Source organism: Toxorhynchites rutilus, chromosome 3, assembly GCF_029784135.1.
Source record: "Toxorhynchites rutilus septentrionalis strain SRP chromosome 3, ASM2978413v1, whole genome shotgun sequence".
Taxonomy (NCBI): Eukaryota; Metazoa; Arthropoda; class Insecta; order Diptera; family Culicidae; genus Toxorhynchites; species Toxorhynchites rutilus.
The window spans coordinates 159,081,926-159,102,911 of record NC_073746.1 but is presented as its reverse complement, the minus strand read 5'-3'; the positions used below and the strand labels follow the sequence as shown (position 1 = coordinate 159,102,911).

Sequence of the window (20,986 nt, the reverse complement as noted above, 5' to 3'; positions counted from 1 at the left end):
TAGAATATTTTCTGGTAAATGGGTATTATTTCATACTTTATGATTTTCATCTACTGCCAATAGTACAGATTTTTTAAAGAAAAAGTACAGATGAGAAAGATTGTTTACCCTTCTGGTACAGATAAAAATGTGGCAACACTGCTAAGGAGTTCGGTGCTCCCGATTCAGCATTTGTTTCCCATAGTAGAACACGGCGGCGGCAGCCAGATAATGTATGGTACGATTGCGACTTCTGGAAGAGGAACAGCGATTCGGCGATAACCTACAGTGTCCCGTGCAGAAATTTGGTCTCTTTCGTGATTACTACTTCCAACAGGATAATGACCCGAAGCAAACTGATCTCATCGTAGGAGAGTGTCTACTCTATAATGTCCTAATCAACACAAAACACCTCCGCAATCTCCGGATTTGAACACTATTGTGCATCTATAGTGAGGAATCAAGAAATGTCTAAAAATTAAAATAAAAAAAATCCAAGGAACGAAGCAAAACTCGAAACGACGATTAATGAGATCTGGGAGAGCATTCCGTTTACAGTGACCAAACATCTCGGCTCGGCGCTTGCAGGCTGTGCTGGCTGTGCTTTGGAACGTCTGGATTGAAGATTTTTTTTGTTTATGTTTGTTTTTTAACACTAAAACTACATCCCAAGGATAAATTTTACGATGAATATGAATCGCTTTTAATTATTTACTTCTTAGCGCCGAAAAACTCAAGAATGACAAACCAACACGGGGTGTATACTTAATTTTGCGATGTTCTGTATCTGCCAAATACCAACAAAAACAGCGCGAATGTAAAAATCGTCTTTTTTGTGCCCTTCGAAAGGACTAAATTCAACTAGAGAAAATGCAGATAACATCTACTGAATAACCTATAGAGTCAAACGAGTCGAATACATTTTTTGGTATCATTAACTTTCTAATTAATGCAATAATCAACATTTTAATTTCCGGAATTTAATTTTTTTCAGATTTTTGACGAAATTCCCTGACTTTGAAAGTTTTTACAGGTCGACAGCCTGAACAAATGATAGCTTACTAATTAAAGTGACTTTTTGTTCGCAGTGTGCTTGTTCGATTTTTCTAACAGTAATTTACCGGAAAATGAGAAAAAAAAATTAATGAACATTGAGGTTTCTTTAGCGCCAATAATCGAAATTACACCAATTGTTTTTGTCAAACAATTTTTTTAAACTTGGCCGTCATTGGGTTAATCAAACATCTTTCTTTCGATTAAAAAAAAATGGTCAAAATATTACATTGTTATTTATTTACAGTGATGCTACATCACTTGAAGAGATTGGATCTGATTCACAACATTGTTCATAATACAGGGAAACTTCGATATAACGTACCCTCGTTATAACGTACCCTCGATATAACGTCACTCGATATAACGTACATTTTACCTCGATATAACGTACACCTTTTCAAAGTGTAAAGGAAATTTTTTTTTCAATTTTTTTTTCTGATAAAACAATTAATTATCTGTATTGTGATGCTAAAACAAGTTTTGTACCTTCAATCAATCTCGAAATACAGCTGGTTTTGTGATTCCAGATTCTAAATGAATCAAGCTTTAATCAACAGTACGAAGGGAAACATCATGAGAAAGGCTGGCTTCGTCTTCTGATTGAAGTTATTCATTAACTTGACTAAAACAGCAACACAATAATGTATTATAGACTACGTTTGTGAGTACTTTATTATGCTTCGATATAACGTACAATTCGATACAACGTACAATTTTGAAAGTGAAATGTACGTTATATCGAAGATTACCTGTATTGGGTTGGGGAAAAAGAAATGTCGTATATTGTCAATATATGGCAACATTTAAACATATCTTGTGTTGTACTTATCGCATCGGGTCATACTATACGGCTATTTAAAGACGACAATCTGTGCTACAAGTGTCGTTTTGACAGTGTTGTGATTGTCTTTTTCAGTCTCAAATTATAGCGCGTCAAAGATGGAGTCCACCAAGCAAGAAATTCGCCATATTTCACGTTTTTACTACCTGCGAGGTAAAACTGCAACGAAGGCGGCCGAAAAAAATCGTGTAGTTTATGGACCCGATATTGTAACGATTCACAAAGCACAGCGTTGGTTTGATCGATTTCGTTCTGGTGTAGTGGCTGTCGAAGATACACCCCGTACTGGTAGGCCAATCGTCGTGGAAACCGATAAAATAGTTGAAATTATCCAAGTAGACCGGCATTTGAGCACTCGCTCGATTGGCCAGGAACTGAGTATAGACTACAAAACCGTTTGGAACCATTTGCAGAAGATTGGATCCCAAAAAAAAGCTGGATGCATGGGTGGCACACGAGTTGACACAAAAAAATCTTTTAGACCGAATCAACGCCTGCGATGCACTGCTGAAACGGAACGAACTCGACCCATTTTTGAAAAAGATGGCGACTGGTGATGAAAAGTGGCTCACGTACGACAACCTGAAGCGAAAAACCCAAACCAAACCATCGCCAAACCCGGATTGACGGCCAGGAAGGTTTTGCTGTGTGTTTGGTGGCATTGGAAGGGAATCATCCACTATGAGCTGCTCAACTATGGCCAGACCCTCAACTCGATTCTCTACTGTGTTGTTTTCCACCAGGACAACACTCGGCCTCACACATCTTTGATGACCCGCCTCGGATGAGATGTCCTATTGCACCCACCGTATAGTACGGACCTGGCTCCAAGTGATTATCATCTCTTCCGGTCCATGCAAAACGCTCTTGGTGATACTAAGTTGGCCTCAAAAGAGGCTGTCTGAGTTTTTTGCAAATAAGGAGGGGGGGATAATGAAGTTGCCTTCTAAATGGCAACAAGTTTGCGAACAAAACGGTGCATATTTGACTTAAATTGGATAATTTTAAGTATGTTAAATAAAGTGTCAAATTTCGATCAGAAATACGACATTTCTTTTTCCCCAACCCTATATGACATATTCACATTTTTTTGTTTTTACTTTGAGTGGCTACCATCATATGTAGGTCATGTCAAACATAAGGATTAAAAAAAATGGTAGGGTTGGGGCAACTGCCACCCGATTTGGCGCGCAGAATAAATTACATAACGAAAAATCAGGTCCACAATAAAAATGGCGTTCCGGTGGCGTTCATACGCAAGAACTGCAGGCGAAAACAAGGAGAGGTACCTGGATGATATCTTGAAGACCATATGGTGGATATTGAAAGCCCACGACGCCTGAGTTCTTTGAGCTGTAGCAACAATCGGTGTAAGACCGAGTCGGCAATCCGATAGAATTAAGATTTTCAGAAATATTAATTTATATTAGTTGTTTGGTGTCCGATAAAAAAAAAAGATTTGTCTGAAGATATCGCGGGCAATGCAAATCCAGAGGATCTTTGAATCGTAAGTTTCAACATTAAATATCGTAGGATTAGAAAACTTATAAAAAATTTGAAGTCTGAGATGATCATAAATTAAAGCGACAGATAACAACAATGAAGGATATTAATCCTTGAATTCTTTCCATACTTAACTTAGATAGGACTTAAGTATTCCCTAGATACTACCAAGAAACAAACATGATAAACATATTTAAAAAATTCAAAAAAAAGATGAACCGATTTATATAATCAAATGCATCACACTAAAACTATATGGCCTTCTGTCTGATCTAAACTAAATAAATCCATGTCATTTCTCCCATCCGAAACCAAACAAAACAAACCGAATCGTAACGGAGCGATCGCAGGGAACAGCGCAAAAGCGAGTGCTCTCTCTGCTTGGCCTGAATCACGAGCCGACCTGCACGTTCCGAACAAAATATCAACGAGTGAGCATTTCTTCTGCTCATTTTGTCGACATTAATTCCATCTGCTAATTCTCGGTGTACTTACGACAAACACGCTGATTATTGCTTCATCCAAGCGATCCCCTCAGCTAGCTGTTCAATTCGTTCTCCAGACGCTCGAGGCTTTCAGCATCAACCAAAAAAGGTCTTTGTTCGCTCACACATTTCACCATCAAATAGCCGATGACGATGACGATGCCGACAACTAGTCGATGACAAATCAGAGACGAAATTATTTATTTGTAAACACTATGCCAGCGACCAGTTATTTGCGGTTCAACTTAATTTCAGTGTTCTGAAATAGTGTTTGTGGCGTAAGGTGACGTTCTAGCAATAGGTTATCTGTTCATTCATCAGTACATGGCAAACTTAAGTCCAATCCAGCCAATATGAAATTCAGAATATATTATTCGACACGCTTAATGCAGACAATGGCGAACAAATTTTCTTCTCATTCATGGCACGGTTCGAGCATCAAATGTTTTTGTTTTTCCACACAGCGCACAGACGAAAACAAAACACACTTCACAGGAAATAATTACTTTCGAACAGAACTAGTGATGCCAAGTGAAAGTGTAGAGATGTATTATAAGATAATTACCGCACAATGATAGGTTGTTACTGAATTGCATCGCACAATCGTCATACCAATGTTTGATATTCACAAAATAAAGCTGGAGTAGGAGTAATTCAAGCGAAATCTTATATTCGTTTCTATCGGAGAAACATCTGTTTGAACCCGGAGATCAAACTAATGCAAACCGTGTACTACCAATTACCCACTCACTATCACTCTTTTAATTGCTATTCATTACAATTACTAGCAGCACTGAGTATCTGTTTTGATACGTCTGTAATGTAAAAATCGTCCATTCATTTCGACCAACGCACGGTTTCCAACAAATAAAAGACGCAGATGGCGCTTCTCCTGCCTTCTGCCTTGAATGCTACTATTTACCTATACGCAACCAGTGAGTGTAAGGGAAACGGCACGAAAAACAAAACAGAACGGACACATACATAACGACGAATGATGCAGGAAGCACCACAAAAGAATGCACAAACGAAGAGGAAAAAAGACCTTTCCAGTGGAAAAAGTCCCATTAATTTGCGTTATCGAACAAACTGACTATCGGAAAATACTCTCACATCAGTTAACTTACTTTCAGCACTAAATTAAAATCACTATTCCTCACTTTTCCGAGGAAAATCTTTGATTTTTTGGGAGTAACAAAACACGTAAAACTTTTGCTTTTCAAAATGGATAGCGAGAAAAATAAATTATGAAGCAGTCCGTCAGCTAAACGTAAGTGAAGAAAGAGAGGCAAAGCTAAACAGTAGATCGGACGAGAGAGATGCAAACAGCTGACAGCTGATTTTCATCGAGTCTTTATTTCCTCGCAGTCGACGAATCGCTGTCCGATGGGAAAGCTCATGCAGATCTGCTTTGCGCGACACCCCTGCGACATAAAGCTCGTTTTGTACGAAAGCTTGTTTTCATAATGTTCCCATCAGGGTGTATCTCTCTTTATTTTCTGAAATATCAAATCAGAAGAAATAATATAATGATTTCCCTCTAATTGGACAGACCTGTAATGTGACACGAAAAGTTGGACATTTGGTCCTCTAATCGGACATTTTTGTGAACATCTTTTGTGCAAGTTTCTACGACACGATAAATTTTTATTAGTGTTTTCAACCTAGATTGTGTATTTTGCAAATTTTTTAATGGTTATTTGTTAGATTTCCAGTAATTTTCCTGTTTTAACTTGTTTTCTTACATTGTATTGTGTTTGTTGATATGTCCAATTACAGATCACAATTGCCTCTAATGCGACACTGAGTGGCAGGGTTGCCATAATAAAATCTGTGTTTTCGACCTAAAAAAATCATTTTATCTTAGTTATTCTCCAGAAAATCTGTATAGATCTTCTTCTTCTTCTTCTTAAATGGCACCAACGTTCCTAGAGGAACTTCGCCGTCTCAACGTAGTATTACTTGTGTCATTTCTATAAGTTATAAGGGAATCGAACCCGAACCCCCGGCATGTTAGGTGTGACGCTAACCACTCGACCACGGAAGCACGCTGTATGAATGTCTGTATTGAATTCATATGTCTAATTTTTAGCCATAATTTGAGCTTTATTATCATTGTTTGGCAAAGTTATAATACGATGTTGAAGGTATTTAGCGCTAGTGCATACATATTGTAGTAAAAATGTAATGATAGTTTAAACAGTTGCATTTTTTATGCTTGTTTGCATTGCCCTTATTATTTATTTATTTATTTATTAATCGTCAATCTATGTAGAGCAATACTCAATGTTACTGAATACTAATTAAAACAAAAAAAAAAGCTAGCTGGATAATTATTGAATTTTATTTATTTCATTTATTTATTTATATATTCATTCCATCAAACCAACGTAGACTACATATGCTGTCAAATATTATAGTGATGGTAAATTTATCTAACAGGTATTTCAATAGGGACGCTACTATAGTAGACCGATATGGACAGTAAACAACGCCATATTTTTTCTCGCTCGATTGACATTTCTCTTCAGTAAGGTTTGCCTTTTCATAATGGAAAGATATACGATCCAACAACGTGTCGAGATTATTAAAATTTACTACCGAAATTCGGAGTCAATGGCCTCAACTTTAAGAGCGCTATGTCCAATTTATGGTCGTCATAATCGTCCTGCCAGAACAACAATCGAGCGTCTAGTAGAGAAAAATTGAATCCACAGGCACAGTACAAAATGTTCCCGTGCCAGTGAGACAAAAAAGTGCCCGTTGCGTCGAGAATATTGCTGCCGCTAGCGCATCAATTGAGGAAGACCCAAATCATTCTCTCACACGTCGTTCTCAAGCGTTGGGCATCTCTGTGACGTCGTTGTGGCGAATTTTGCGAAAAGATCTTGACATGCATCCTTACAAGATCAAATTGACGCAAGAACTGAAGCCGCTTGACCACTAGAAACGTCGTATGTTCGTGAATTGGGCTGAGCAACAGCTTGTAAATGGTCCGGATTTTCATCGAAAAATAATCTTCAGCGATGAAGATCATTACTGGTTGAATGGCTACGTCAATAAGCAAAATATGCGTTATTGGTCAGGCAGCAATCCACACGTACTCCATGAGTCACCGTTGCATCCCGAAGAAATTACGGCGAAGCCACACAGCGAATTTAACAATCGATTAATTGAACCAAGTTTGGTGAGCATGTTATCTCACGAAATGGCCCGGTCAATTGGTCACCTCGGTCGTGCGATTTGACGCCATTAGACTATTTCCTGTGGGGCTACGTCAAGTTGCCAACAAGCCAGCGACGATTGATGAACTTCGTACGAATATCGAACGTGAAATTGCAGCAGTATCGGTCGATTTATGCTTGAAAACCGTCGAAAATTAGGTTCAGTGTCCAGACTTCTGCAAGCCGTGGTGGCCATGCAAAAGAAATCGAGTTCCATACATAATGGCATCAAATGTACTTTCACATGAATAAAGAATTTCATTGGTATCCAAAACCGTTTTTGTTTTATTAAACAAAATATATAGGAGGTTGTGTTCAAAACACGACCGCATTGTTGACGTAGAACTACGCTGTGGTTTAATTCATTAATTGTTTGATAATTCATTCTTGTGCTCGCAGAACAATACTTTTTCTCGAGATAAGCGCAGCTGGAGTGGAGAAAGGTTTGCTGCTGGCAAGCGAAACCAAGTCACGGACAAAATTCCAGAACGACATTTACTTTATTGGTGACTAAATAAACAAAATAAACTCTACAACCTTGCAAAGAGTAGACTGCTTCATTATGATCAAGATAAGCGCAAATGCAATCCTAGTTGTAAGCAGTTTTGCGACTGGCACGTGAACCAGAATAAATTAATAACTTAATATAACTTATTGAATAACTTGGTATTCCCCAAATAATTTTTTGGTACACAACCTTAACATCTGCTTCACCATAGCGTCAGTTCAATGCATTGATGACAGAATACAAACAATGTTAACTGCTTGGAAAAATGCTGATTATTTGCCTCAGTAGAGATTTATTACTAATACCATAGAGTAAATATTTCCCTCCTTGTTTATATTGGGTTGGGGAAAAAGAAATGTCGTATTTCTGATCGAAATTTGACGCTTTATTTAATATTGATCATTTCTGGCCGCTTCTGGTCAATCGCTTGCTTCAAACGGTCAAGCTGCCTACAGTAGAGAACCGAGTTGAGGGTCTGGCCATAGTTGAGCAACTCATAGTGGATGATTCCCTTCCAATCCCACCAAACACACAGCAAAACCTTCCAGGCCGTCAATCCGGGTTTGGCGATGGTTTGGGCCGGCTAACCGCGCTTCGACCACGACTTTTTTCACTTTAGGTTGTCGTACGTGATTCACTTTTCATCACCAGTCACTATCTTCTTCAAAAATGGGTCGAGTTCGTTCCGTTTCAGTAATGCATCGCAGGCTTTGATTCGTCTAAAAGATTTTTTAGTGTCAACTCGTGTGGCACCCATACATCTAGCTTTTTTTGGAATCCAATCTTCTGCAAATGGTTCCAAACGGTTTTATGGTCTATGCCCAGTTCCTGGCCAATCGAGCGAGTGCTCACATGCCGGTCTACTTGGATGATTTCAACGATTTTATCGGTTTCCACGACGATTGGCCTACCAGTACGGGGTGTATCTTCGACAGCCACTACACCAGAACGAAATCGATCAAACCAACGCTGTGCTGAGCGAATCGTTACAGTATCGGGTCCATAAACTACACGATTTTTTTCGGTCGCCTTCGTTGCAGTTTTACCTCGCAGGTAGTAAAAAGTAAAATATGGCGAATTTCTTGCTTGGTGGACTCCATCTTTGACGCGCTATAACTTGAGACTGAAAAGGACAATCACAACACTGTCAAAACGACATTTATAGCACAGATTGTCGTCTTTAAACATATACGGCTATTTACCCGATGTGACCCGATGTGATAAGTACAAAACAAGATATGTTTAAGTTTTGCCATATATTGACAATATACGACATTTCTTTTTCCCCAACCTAATATTTATCATTACGACTGCATGATTTGCAACACAAAACAATCGGCAATCAAAGCATAAAAAATAGCGATTGTTGCATCTTTACAGGGCCAATGCACACGGGAACAGATACAAATGGGGTTTCAGCTTAGCGGAGATGAACTATTTTTACGTACGGGTTATGAAGCACGCACGTACACACACAAATATCCATATATCGATGGGTTATGGTTTTCTGAGAGTCATGACAGTTTTTGTTGTTTTTAGGTTCATTTAATGTAATAAATCGGGATGACAAAACATGTGCTAGAAAATTAATTTTGGGTGTAGAAGGCTTGATAAACGATCCATTGTTTCATTTGCATTATCTTCTGTAGTTTTTTTTTTTGTTTTCATCGCCATCCGAAGCTAGTCCATTTTTTTATGCATAAGTTATATTAGTCATTATTGTTTATAACATATCATTTTTATGTAAATTTCATAGGTCCATCCATGTAGAACTTCTGTGACTTTTCGATGGAAAACTTTTTCAAGTGGTTCTCGACAACTCTTATATCTGGGGGTCTCCGTAGCCACATTGGTTGCGCGTTCGCTTAGTAAGCGATCGATCGTGAGTTCATAACTCAGGGCCCTCATTGACCATCTTTGTGTTGTTACAGAATAGCTACGTCCACGCAACAATCATTAGCGATGGAGATCGATCCACGGTCGAAATAAGATCGATTCATCCATACAACTGCTCTGCTCTGCCAGACACATCGGGCTACTGTTCTATAAATAACTCTACAATGATCAAACAACTGTCTCCGCTGTCCGGTGGTCCAACTGGATAATGGAAGAACAGAAAGAATACCCTTACGCCTAAATGGCTACTGTGTGAATGTACCATATGTAATGGTATAGAAGGAATACTGGCGAATGGCAACTGTGTAATGTGCTAATTTATAGATATGATAACCATGTGACATGTACACGATTAAAATTCGGCTCTGTTACGGCTAAAATGCTAATGAGCCTTAAATATAAATAAATGGGATAAAAAAAAAAAACTCTTATATCGGCCAATGTTTTTCCATCGAGAGAATTCTTCAGAGATCGAAACAAATGGTAGTCAGGCGACGTGAGGTCCGCGCTATACGGCAGATGCATCAAAACTTCCCAAACAAGATTTCTCGATCGTCGATGCGTTATCAAAGATGAGTGTAGTTTCGCGTTGTCTTGATGGAATACAACACTTTTTCTGTTCATCAGTTCCGGCCGTTTTTTTCTGATCGATTCGTGTAATCTATAGTAAAGTAGAGTAGTACAGTAGAACTCTGAATTGACCGTTAGCCCATGTGGTAAAACCTCATAACGGACGACTCGCTCCAATCCCAGCATACACACAGCAACACCTTGTTTGGCCATGCTTTGAAGTTATCAACCATGATCTTATCCGAACTTTTTCTACGTTCAATTATTTTATGTTTCACAAAAACGTTATTATAAGAAATTAACGTTCATTTTCCACAGATATCAAATGCCTTCTGAAGTTGTATCATCAATGAGCTGATTGTGAGGGGGAAAACGTGGGCGTAATGTGCAGTTCTAATCCCTAGATTGATATTAATTTGGATTAAATGATGCCACGGAGATCCCCGTTTCGGTTTTAGTCTATCATTTAATGTGGTCGGAATCTGCCGCCGACCGTGCGTGCTCGGGTTGTTTCAAGCAAGGGACAAGAAAAGGATGCTATCGTCTAGGTATCAGATTTCCAACGCTTCCCTCGCTCTGGTGGAAAACTCATGTTATTTGTTCAGCTTTTGTCGAACATCGATTGAATTTGTTGCGCAAATATTTGTGTTTGCTCTTGTACTTTTGACGCTCGGTGTAATCAAACACGCTATTTGAGGGTGAGATTAAGGCGAAGATGAACTTCCGTACTAATTATTGGTGGGAAATTGTATGAATATTAGAGATGGGTGTAAACAAAAGAGTAGCGAAAAAACAGCAAATGTATATAACACAGAAATAACAAATGACAAAATCATAGTAACAAAAGAAAAATAAAAACAATACTGTGATTTCGTCACGTATCATTTCTTCTAATCTAAATGTTTACAAACGATCCTTTAGAGATTCGTCGTAATTTGCGAGGGGATTTCTCGCCTCTCCACAGGAGGGTCCAAATCTTCAAAGATTGTGACAAAGACGCGACAATAACGCTGCAAATGAACCCATCATTATGTGTACTCGAAAACCGTACACCACAAGTCCTGTGTGTGTCTCAGAATGTTCTCACCCCTCCGAAAGTGCTCTGTTGTGTATCCGTAAGAAAAAGGGGTGAGTGAAAATATGCTACTCGACGAAGTGCTATTAAATTTGCTTTTGTTATCCGTGAAACGTTCACAGTGCCGTAAAAGGATCAGCATAATCGAATCTATCGCTGGTATGGTCGCAGCTACTGGTGAGGGCCTGCTGGGGCGAGAGTGAGGGAAACGACGCGACAAGTATGCACAACCAAAGTGTTAATTCAATCAGCGTGAGAGAGGACACGAAGGCTGTCTATTATTCCGTTTCATCGATGGAACATTGGTGCGACTAATCTGCACAGGGTCATAAGGCGGAACGGGAAAAAATCAACGGGTAATCCTGTGACGCGGTAATTTTCTGGTGATTTTTCGATACGAGAGGTTATAATTAAATTGATGGTAATCTGACGTTTTAAAGCTATTTCAATTTTTCATGAAATGATTTTTTTTTCATAGGTAGAGCCTAGATATGAAGGCATGATTTTGTACAGTTTGGTGCAATGTTATTTTGTGAGAGGCATGATACATAAATCACATAACGTTAAAATACCGTTTTTGAACCCCCTCACCATTATGAATGACAAGACATACCCAACAAGTGATAAATAACGCATCCCCGATCCCCTTCGCGCGTTACGTAAATTTTACACAAAGCCAAAGTGAGAATTAGCAATTTTCTTCAAGTTATTGAACTTACCTATTAGTCATAAGATAGAAATAATATAGCGATTAATCTGTATTTATCGTAAGAAATATATATTTTCGATAGTTCTATTGTTACTTTGGCTGTTGTATACCATAGCCCAAATAGTATGAGATTGGGGTAAAAAGCTCCTAGACTGTCAGAGAAAAATAACTTTCTTTTTTTCACTTTACGTTTGAACATAATCTCCATCAAGAGTAAAGAATTTTATCATCACGATTCGTCCCTTTACCTTTGGCTTCCGCCGAGGTAAAGGGACGAATGATTGTCTCGCGCTGCTATCTTCTGAAATCCAAATCGCATTTGCTCGCAAACAACAAATGGCTTCCGTTTTTCTCGATATCAAAGGGGCATTTGATTCAGTTTCCATGGAAATTCTCTCAGAGAAGTTTCATAATCGTGGACTTTCACCAATTCTCAATAATTTCCTGTACAATTTACTGTCAGAAAAGCACATGATTTTCTCTCATGGCAGCTCGAAATCTTTTCGTTACAGTTTTATGGGCCTACCGGCTCCTGCCTAAGCCCCCTCTTGTACAGTTTTTACGTCAATGATATGGATGATTGTCTAACTAGAGTCAATGATATGGATGATTGTCTAACTAGAGACTGCACGCTGAGACAACTTGCAGACGATGGAGTCATTTCCATCACGGGTACTAATCCCGTCGTTCTGCAAAAGTCGTTGCAAGATACCCTGAACAATCTGTTCACGTGGGCCCTTAAGCTGGGTATCGAATTCTCTACGGAGAAAACTGAAATGGTCGTTTTTTCTAGGAAGCACGAACCCGCCCAATTCCAGCTTCACCTATCCGGCAAAACGATCATGCACTCTAAGTTTTTCAAATACCTGGGTGTATATTTTGATTCTAAATGTACCTGGGGAAGACACAATCTGAAACAGAAATGCCAGCAAAGAATCAATTTTCTCCAAACAATAACCGGAACATGGTGGGGCGCCCATCCAGGAGACCTCATTCAGGTGTACAAAACAACGATATTATCAGTGTTAGAATATGGCAGTTTTTGCTTCCGATCGGCTGCCAGGATTCATATTCTCAAGCTGGAGAGGATCGTTGCTTGCGTATAGCCATGGGGTGTTTGAATTCGACACATACGATGAGTCTCGATGTCTTGACAGGAGTAACCCCACTTACTCTTCGGTTCACAGAATTATCCTACAGATTTCTCATCCGTTGCAAGATCATGAATCCATTGGTGATCGAAAATCTACTCCAACTGACTCCTCAGTCAAGTTTTATGTCTTTATACCATGAGTACCTTACCCACGACGTGCACCCTTCACCAGGCATCTCCAACCAAGTTTGCTTCCCATACTTTTGCAATTCTTCTGTCATTTTTGATCTGTCCATGCGACAACAAATCCATGAAATCCCAGATCACCTACGCTCCGATTCTATTCCGCCGATATTTTCGGCAAAATATGGGAAAGTTAGATCTGATAAAATGTTCTTTACTGACGGTTCATACATAAACGGGTCCACTGGCTTCGGCATCTTCAATGAAAATTCCAGTGCCTCTTTCAAACTCAAAAATCCTTGTTCCGTGTATGTCGCTGAACTGGGTGCGATATACTACACACTAGGGATCATTGAAACATTGCCCATCGACCATTATTTAATTTTTTCAGACAGTCTCAGCTCAATAGAGGCAATCCGCTCAATGAAAGTTGATAAACGCTCATCTTATTTCCTAACAAGCATAAGACATCTATTGAGTGTTTTGGTCGAAAAATTATTCAAGATTACCTTAGCATGGGTTCCCTCTCATTGCTCGATACCGGGGAACGAGAAAGCGGACTCGCTAGCTAAGGTGGGCGCTTCAGAAGGCACACTTTTTGATAGGCAAATTACTTATAATTAATTTTTCCACATTCCTCGACAGCACACGCTCGAAAGTTGGCAGCGCATGTGGAGTGAAGATGAGTTCGGTCGTTGGTTACACACGATTATCCCTAAGGTCTCGACGAGTGCATGGTTCAAGGGATTGATTATAAGTCGTGATTTCATTCGCGTGATATCTCGGCTTATGTCCAATCACTACAACCTAAACGCGCATCTTTATCGCATTGGGCTCGCTGCAAGCAATCTATGTGATTGTGGCGATGGCTACCACGACATCGAGCATGTTGTCTGGTCGTGTATCCGGTTCCATGCTGGCCGCTCTCAGCTCTCCAGAGGCAGACAATCGGATATCCCCGTCCAGGATATCTTAGGTAGCCGTGATCCTGATCTTCTGCTCCATCTATACCTGTTCCTCAGAAACGCCGATGTCAACTTTTAATGATGTTTCCTTCGTTGTGTCCCTGTTTCATATCCCTCCTATCCGATCTATAAACTTTTACTTAGTCGCGGCAATACATACACACACTCTTTACAGATACACGGGTCGAAGGTTGTGCAGTCCACTGATGATTCAACAAGAGCCAAAGGTTGTACCGCTCATGACAACTCTACACGAGCTGATGATTGCGCCGGCTAGTGATCATTCTATCCTGGATTCCTCGAGTCGAGAAAGACGCACCACGCTAGATATGGGGTGCAGACTAAAGGGGCGTTGCTGATTAATGGTCAGCTGCATCCCAATAGGAAGTATCCCGTGTCGGGCACACGTACAGAGCACTGAAGACTGCAACATCCCAATTATGAGAACACTTGTGATACTAACCTCGAGCCAACCGCGAGTAATCGGTTACATATTACTAACATAGTTGTAAGCAAACATTGTCAAAATATTGAACTCCCGGCCCCGTTAGGCTGACGCCATATGAGCCTAATAAAAATATATATTTTGGATAAAAAAAAATGACAAAAAAAAAACAGAAAAATACAATTTAATTAATAAAGCAATAAACAATTGCAGAATATTCAACATTTTTGTATTCCAAATGATACTATTCAGAAAATATATGATTCGACAAACATTTGTTATGAGCGTGGAAAAATAATCTTCAGAAATCTTTAAAAAATTCGCAGGTTTCTTAATGTTATAATATTTCTGAGGTTTATTCTCGCGTTGTTCGGCAACCCTGAAGAGTAAAGAACAAACCAGTTGCCAGGCCCTATTTCAGCTTTTGACCATATGGCTGCACTCACGTACGAATTCATATCCAATGCAACCGCGGCCTAAGGTTGTGGTTATACTAGATAAAGATTTGTGCGAAAATGTGGCCTTACGAATCGCATGCAATCGTGAGAAGTAAACAACTGACCCATCCCAGCGTGATGTGACAACGTTTTGGCTCACTAAAATCAGTTTTTTTTCGTTTTCCTAATATGCTGTCAAAAAAGTCCTGCGGTATTTTTTTTGAATTTTCATTTGTTCATAATCAATCTGTTTTAAGTCAAATATGCGCCGTTTTGTTCGATGACTTGTTCCCAACGAGATGCCAACTTCATAATACCCCTATTATAGAAGCTCGCTTCCTTATTGGCAAAAAACTCGGATAGCCAATTTTCACAGGCCTCTTTTGTGGCTAACTTCTGACTACCTAGCTCGTTCGCCATGGACAAAAACAGGTGGTAGTCATTTGGTGCAAGGTCCGGACTATACGGCGGACGCAAAAGAACCTCCCATCCGAGCTCCCGGAGCTTCTGGCGCGTCACCAAAGAAGTGTGTAGCCTGGCGTTGTCCTGATGGAAGGCAATGCGGCCTCTGTTTATCAAAGATGGCCTCTTCTTCATGAGTGCTACCTTCAAGCGGTCCAGTTGTTGGCAGTACAGGTCCGAATTGAGCGTTTGGCCATAGGGAAGCAGCTCATCATAGATTATTCCTTGACAATCCCACCAAACACACAGCAGAACCTTCCTGGCCGTTAATGAGGGCTTGGCCACCGTCTGAGCCGCTTCAGCGGGCTTCGACCGCGACCGTTTGCGCTTCACGTTGTCGTAAGTGACCCACTATTCATCGCCAGTCACCATCCGCTTCAGAAACGGGTCGATTTTGTTGCGATTCAGCAGCGATTCACATGCGTCGTTACGGTCAAAGATGTTATTTTACGTCAACGTGTGTGGCACCCATACATCGAGCTTCTTTGTGAATCCAAGCTTCTTCAAATGGTTAATAACGGTTTGATGACTTATCCCCAGCTCTTGGACGATGCTACGGCTGCTACTATGCCGGTCTTTCTCGACTAATTCAGCGATTTTGTCGCAATTTTCGACGACAGGCCTTCCGGAGCGTGGCGCATCTTCGACGACCTCTACACCAGAACGAAAACGTTGAAATCATCGTTGTGCGGTGGAAATGGAAACTGTATCGGGTCCATAAACTGCACGAATTTTATTGGCAGCTTGAGATGCATTTTCACCTTTTTTTTTATCCCATTTATTTATTTATCAGGCTCATTAGCATTTTATATGTAACAGAGCCGGGTTTTTATCGTGTACATGTACATATGTTTATGTTTCTATAAATTGTAAATTACACAGTAGTTAGTAGTAGCCATTTAGGCGTAAGGTTTTCTGTTCCATTACATTATGGTAAATTACACTGTAGTAGCCATTTAGGCGTAAGGGTATTCTATCTGTTCTTCCATTGTTCAGCAGACCGGACAGCGGAGACAGTTGATATTGATCATTGTTGGGTTATTTATAGAACAGCAGCCCGATGTTTCTTGCAGAGCAGAGCAGTTGTATGGATGAATTGATCTTTGTTCCACCGTGGATCGATCTCCATAGCTGATGATGGTTGCGTGGATGTAGTTATTCTATAACAACACAAAGATGGTCAATTGGGGGGCCCTGAGTTTGAACTCACGATCGATCGCTTAGTAAGCGAACGCGTAACCAAGTGGCTGCGAAGACCCCCCATTTTTGCCTTTGTCATAGTAGTACTGTAAAATATGTCGGATTTTCTCTTTATTTCGCTCCATATTTGCGACACTATAACTCACGAACGACTTAACCAAACAAAACACTGTCAAGGACTATTTTATAGCGCGCAAAAAAATACCTTTCCAACAAGCTATAGTATGACTCGATACAATGAATACAACAAGAACTACGCGCTTACAACGACACCTCGCGGAAATACCGCAGGACTTTTTTGACAGTCTAATATAAATCACACGATTTCAAAATAGTAAACGATTTAAAAGTTAAATTGAGAAAATTTCCTAATGGAATCTTCAGATGAAGAATATTTTACAGTTGAATTCGCTTGTTGCCAGCCCAATACTTTTGTGTCGTGACAACACCTGTCTTCTTGCGGCTTCCGACTTTCGAACATTAATGTTGTATTTTCAGTTCCGTTCCAAAACATACAAATGAACTTTGTTCTATGATTTGTGAAAGAAAAAGATGAACGTGGATTCCTGTATATTCAGTTTTTCAAAAAATTCCAAAAACTTTGCAAAAATCGGCATGCATTTTGTGGTGTGACAACGCGCTCTATGCGAAAAAATAGTCTCCACAAAGCGTTGTCACGTCACACAATCAATAAGTTGTATTAAATGAGAATCTCACCGTATTGTAGCAAGCTAAATTTTCATGTTTTTATTACTCTGAATACTTCTTACTTTCCTCTGAGATCTCCCTTTCCTCTTCCAAAAGTCTGTCCTATAGAGGAAGGTGGTCCTAACGCGACCGGTGGTCCTGAAGCTACCCCGCTTCGTATCTCAAGAACGGTGCTTTCTACCGTTTTTTTAGTAGTGTCTCTTTCTAGCGTTTTAGTGCCGTTTTGCGTTTTAATTGCTTCAAAAACAGAAAAGAAATATTTTTGACCTGTATGCAAAATGAGTTCAATGTTCATTTAGATTGTGAAATATTGCGAAACAAGACAATTTTAATTGCTTCTGGTATGTTCATCAAAATAAGATATATAAATTGAATCTACCTTTTATCTATAGTACATGGCATATTTGGGAAAAGTCGGGGTTGTCCTAAACCGACCCCCAGTTTTTACACCGTGATTGTTTAACACGTTTACTCTGGCGCTTGCCATCTGTGGCTTGAACAAGCCCGGTTCATCGAGTGGCGCTTACTACAGGGGGAACACATTTGATTTTGCTATCAGAATCTTTTGATAAACTCTTTGTATACATCCGTTTGCAAGGGCGTTTATGTTTGCGTGTTGAAGATGTCTTTGACTTTGACCGTTGACGTTTGCGTGTACATTTGTATGTGCACTTTCTCTGTCTAACTCCACACGCGTCGCTCTAAGACTAAGTACTTACCACTCAAGTGTTATCTCCCTCTCGCTTGAATCCTATCTGCTTACTATCAAACTTTAATCTCTTTTTCCATTCTTCTTCGCGTACCCATGGATATATGCCAACACTACCAGTCACGATCGTATTGAAGGATTTCACACCGTTTCCGGTCTTTTAGATCCGTTTTGAATGAAAATGAGATCGGAATACGATATTCGTCTTCCGCTGGTAAGACATCTGCAACCAATACCCAAATCGTATGGGTTTTTCATATTTATTTTGTAATTCAATACTATTATCAGCAAACCGGAAGTCGTGGTTTGTGGTTTGTTGACCCTCACTGTTTGCTCAGAGAAACCCAAGTATAGAAATGTTTGAACTTAGGTTCATCTGATAAACTCAAAAAATGTTTCGTTTTTGTGACGTGACAACGCTTTAAAATACCTGTTTTTCAAATTCTTGTTTCTCACAAATTACAAAATGAAACCTATGTCTACCAACGACTCCTCAAACAAATGTTTAATTATCCATTCAATGGTATATAACAGTTCGGTTGAAAAGTTTATAAGGTAACATAGTAAATTTTTTTTTTGCAAAATTCAATTTTATTATTCAACATAATCTTCGAGAGCGATACAGCGCAATATTGCATATTGCAACTTTTCGATACCATTTTATAGTACTTTTTCGGTTTTTCCAGAATAGGCCTCAGTTTCGGTAATCACTTCATCATCGGTCTTAAATTCTCTGCCAGTGAGCATTCTCTTCTGTTCGCAAAACATAGTCGCTCGGGCCCAGATCTGGAGAATACGGTGGATGCAAAAACAATTCGAAGCCCAATTCATGCAATTTTGCCATCGTTTCCATTGATTTGTGATTTTTCCATTTTTTTCACAATAACAAAAGTTGCTTCACTCTCAATGCAGTAACTCACAAACCAATTGACCGATCATTGTCAAATTTTGACACGTATCCATTGAAAGATGGTGCTTTTTTGATTGTCAAGTAGATTTTTGCAAGAGGAGCCATCTAGACGTCAACCGTATGAACTTTTCAGCCGAACTTTTAGGCATTGATGTTTGGTTAAGCATGTTTAGAGATATCTCAAAAAACATAAAAATAGTGCAAATCTAAGATATTTTAAATATTACTATGTAGTTTTTAAAACTCGCTCCTCTCAAAGGTTAGTGCATAAAAATCAAATTCAAATCAAATAATGTATGATATAACTAGTGCTTATTCAAATAAGGTTAAAAATTTCCCCCTAAAACTAGATTTGAAATTTGTTTGTTTGTTTGTTTATTTATTGTCCAGTAGCGTAAGATGTGAATCTTTTTGAAAATTTGCTACCTCCGGTTTTGAAATTGGTAGGTACAGATATAATTATAATGTAACCTACTCTCTACTCTACTATTTTAAATGAATTCAATTTATTCGGTTCAAAAAGTTCATTGTAGTAGTATAGGTATAACCACTTGTAAAAATGGGGTAATAGTGTTTGTGAGAGAAGAGAAAAGCACACGTTAATAGATCGATTCACTTATCAGACTGTGTGGCGCTTCACTGACATGAGTCATAGAAAACATTTGAAAAAAATAACAATTTAATACTAAAGTAAAATGTATGAACGATGTGTTCCGATGAACAATTGCAAATATAAATATATATAGAATGTGCAAATATGAAGTAAAATTCTAATCATACGCGAGCAAATTTATAGCACATGTGAATTGGGGCTTTTTTGGTATTAACAAGTTCTTCCGCATAATAACTCGATGTTCATAATTCCTTAATATTTTCCTTCGTTGATCATATTGTTTTCACGCCGAGGCATTTTGATTGAATGTAATACTTTTCCGTTTACTATTTTTGGAAGCATAGGCAGCCGTGGCAGTGTTCCGAGCTCTGCAATACAGTTTGCTTAACCAATGTTAAAGTTGCTAAGACTTACATTATAGACCCATTAAACGTAAAAATAATAAGTGTTTTCACGACACAATTTTATTCTATTGATTTTTATGACATGAAACGCCATGACTCAGGAATAACATTTTATTTCACCAATACAAACAAAACCCTTGTGGATATTGGAAAATGAAAATTTTACTTTTAGAGCACTAGCTCGAGTTTTCCGACGTTTTCACTATACAGTGCGACGGCAGATGAAAATTTTATATTTTGTGAGTAATCGATTAGAGTTTGGTTGATATTACTTGATGGGAAGTGTGCGAAAACGATCATTTTCTTCACACTGTTTCGCAAAATTATTGATTTTAGGGCGAGGGGTGAGTGAGGGAGATGAAAGAAATGAGCTCCATTGTGGCAGCCATTTGTGGCTAGCTTCCACCTTCACCTGAACAAGATACAGTAGAAACTCGATTATCCGATTATATTTTTGTTCTTTTGTTTTGGTCATGACTTTCACATTATCTAACCACTGGTGTACGAGGTCTGTTCAAAAAGTAACGCGACTTTCGAATTTACGCGGTTTACGTATATTCGATTCTAGATTTTTTGTGGCATTATGTTGGTACTCATGTCTCACTTATGCTGGCAAGTACGGCTATTTTGAATGTTTAGTTAATTTTTGACAACTGCTTTTCTTACACGTATTTTGGTTCATCTTCGATTTTTGCCTATTGCCTATCTCTTGACAAATCATAGTGCTGAAGCAAAATCGGTTCTACCTACAGAAATGCTTAATGGGATGGGATAGCGTGGACCACTCGAACCTAGTATGTTTCTTTCCGTCGGTTTCCGTACAATAAAATTTTCGTATGTATTCCGATCCAATATTACCGTAGCCTAAGACCTTCAAGTAAAGGGTGTGTCACATCAAATTGCATCACGGAAAAAACGCTGTAGAAATTTAATTTTTAGGAATTATATCTTCAGCTTTCGCTTATAATCAGATAAGAGTGTATAGATCACGTTGGCCATGCTTCACTGTCA

The 20,986-nt window shown here is 39.1% G+C and overlaps 1 protein-coding gene across 8 annotated transcripts in view; it reads right to left on the bottom strand.

Moving 5' to 3' along the window:
- The window catches only part of LOC129780517 (RB1-inducible coiled-coil protein 1), a 63,105-nt gene extending 57,962 nt beyond the window's left edge, over positions 1-5,143 (bottom strand). For 6 of the 8 annotated variants that reach the window (XR_008743952.1, XM_055788849.1, XM_055788851.1 and 3 more), the window contains exon 1: positions 4,992-5,143. The gene's annotated coding sequence lies outside the window, so the exon portion shown is untranslated. Of the gene's footprint in view, positions 1-3,874; positions 4,034-4,429; positions 4,655-4,991 lie in introns of those variants that run through there. The other 2 variants (XM_055788846.1, XM_055788845.1) reach the window with 2 other exon arrangements.
- Positions 5,144-20,986: the final 15,843 nt, after the last annotated feature.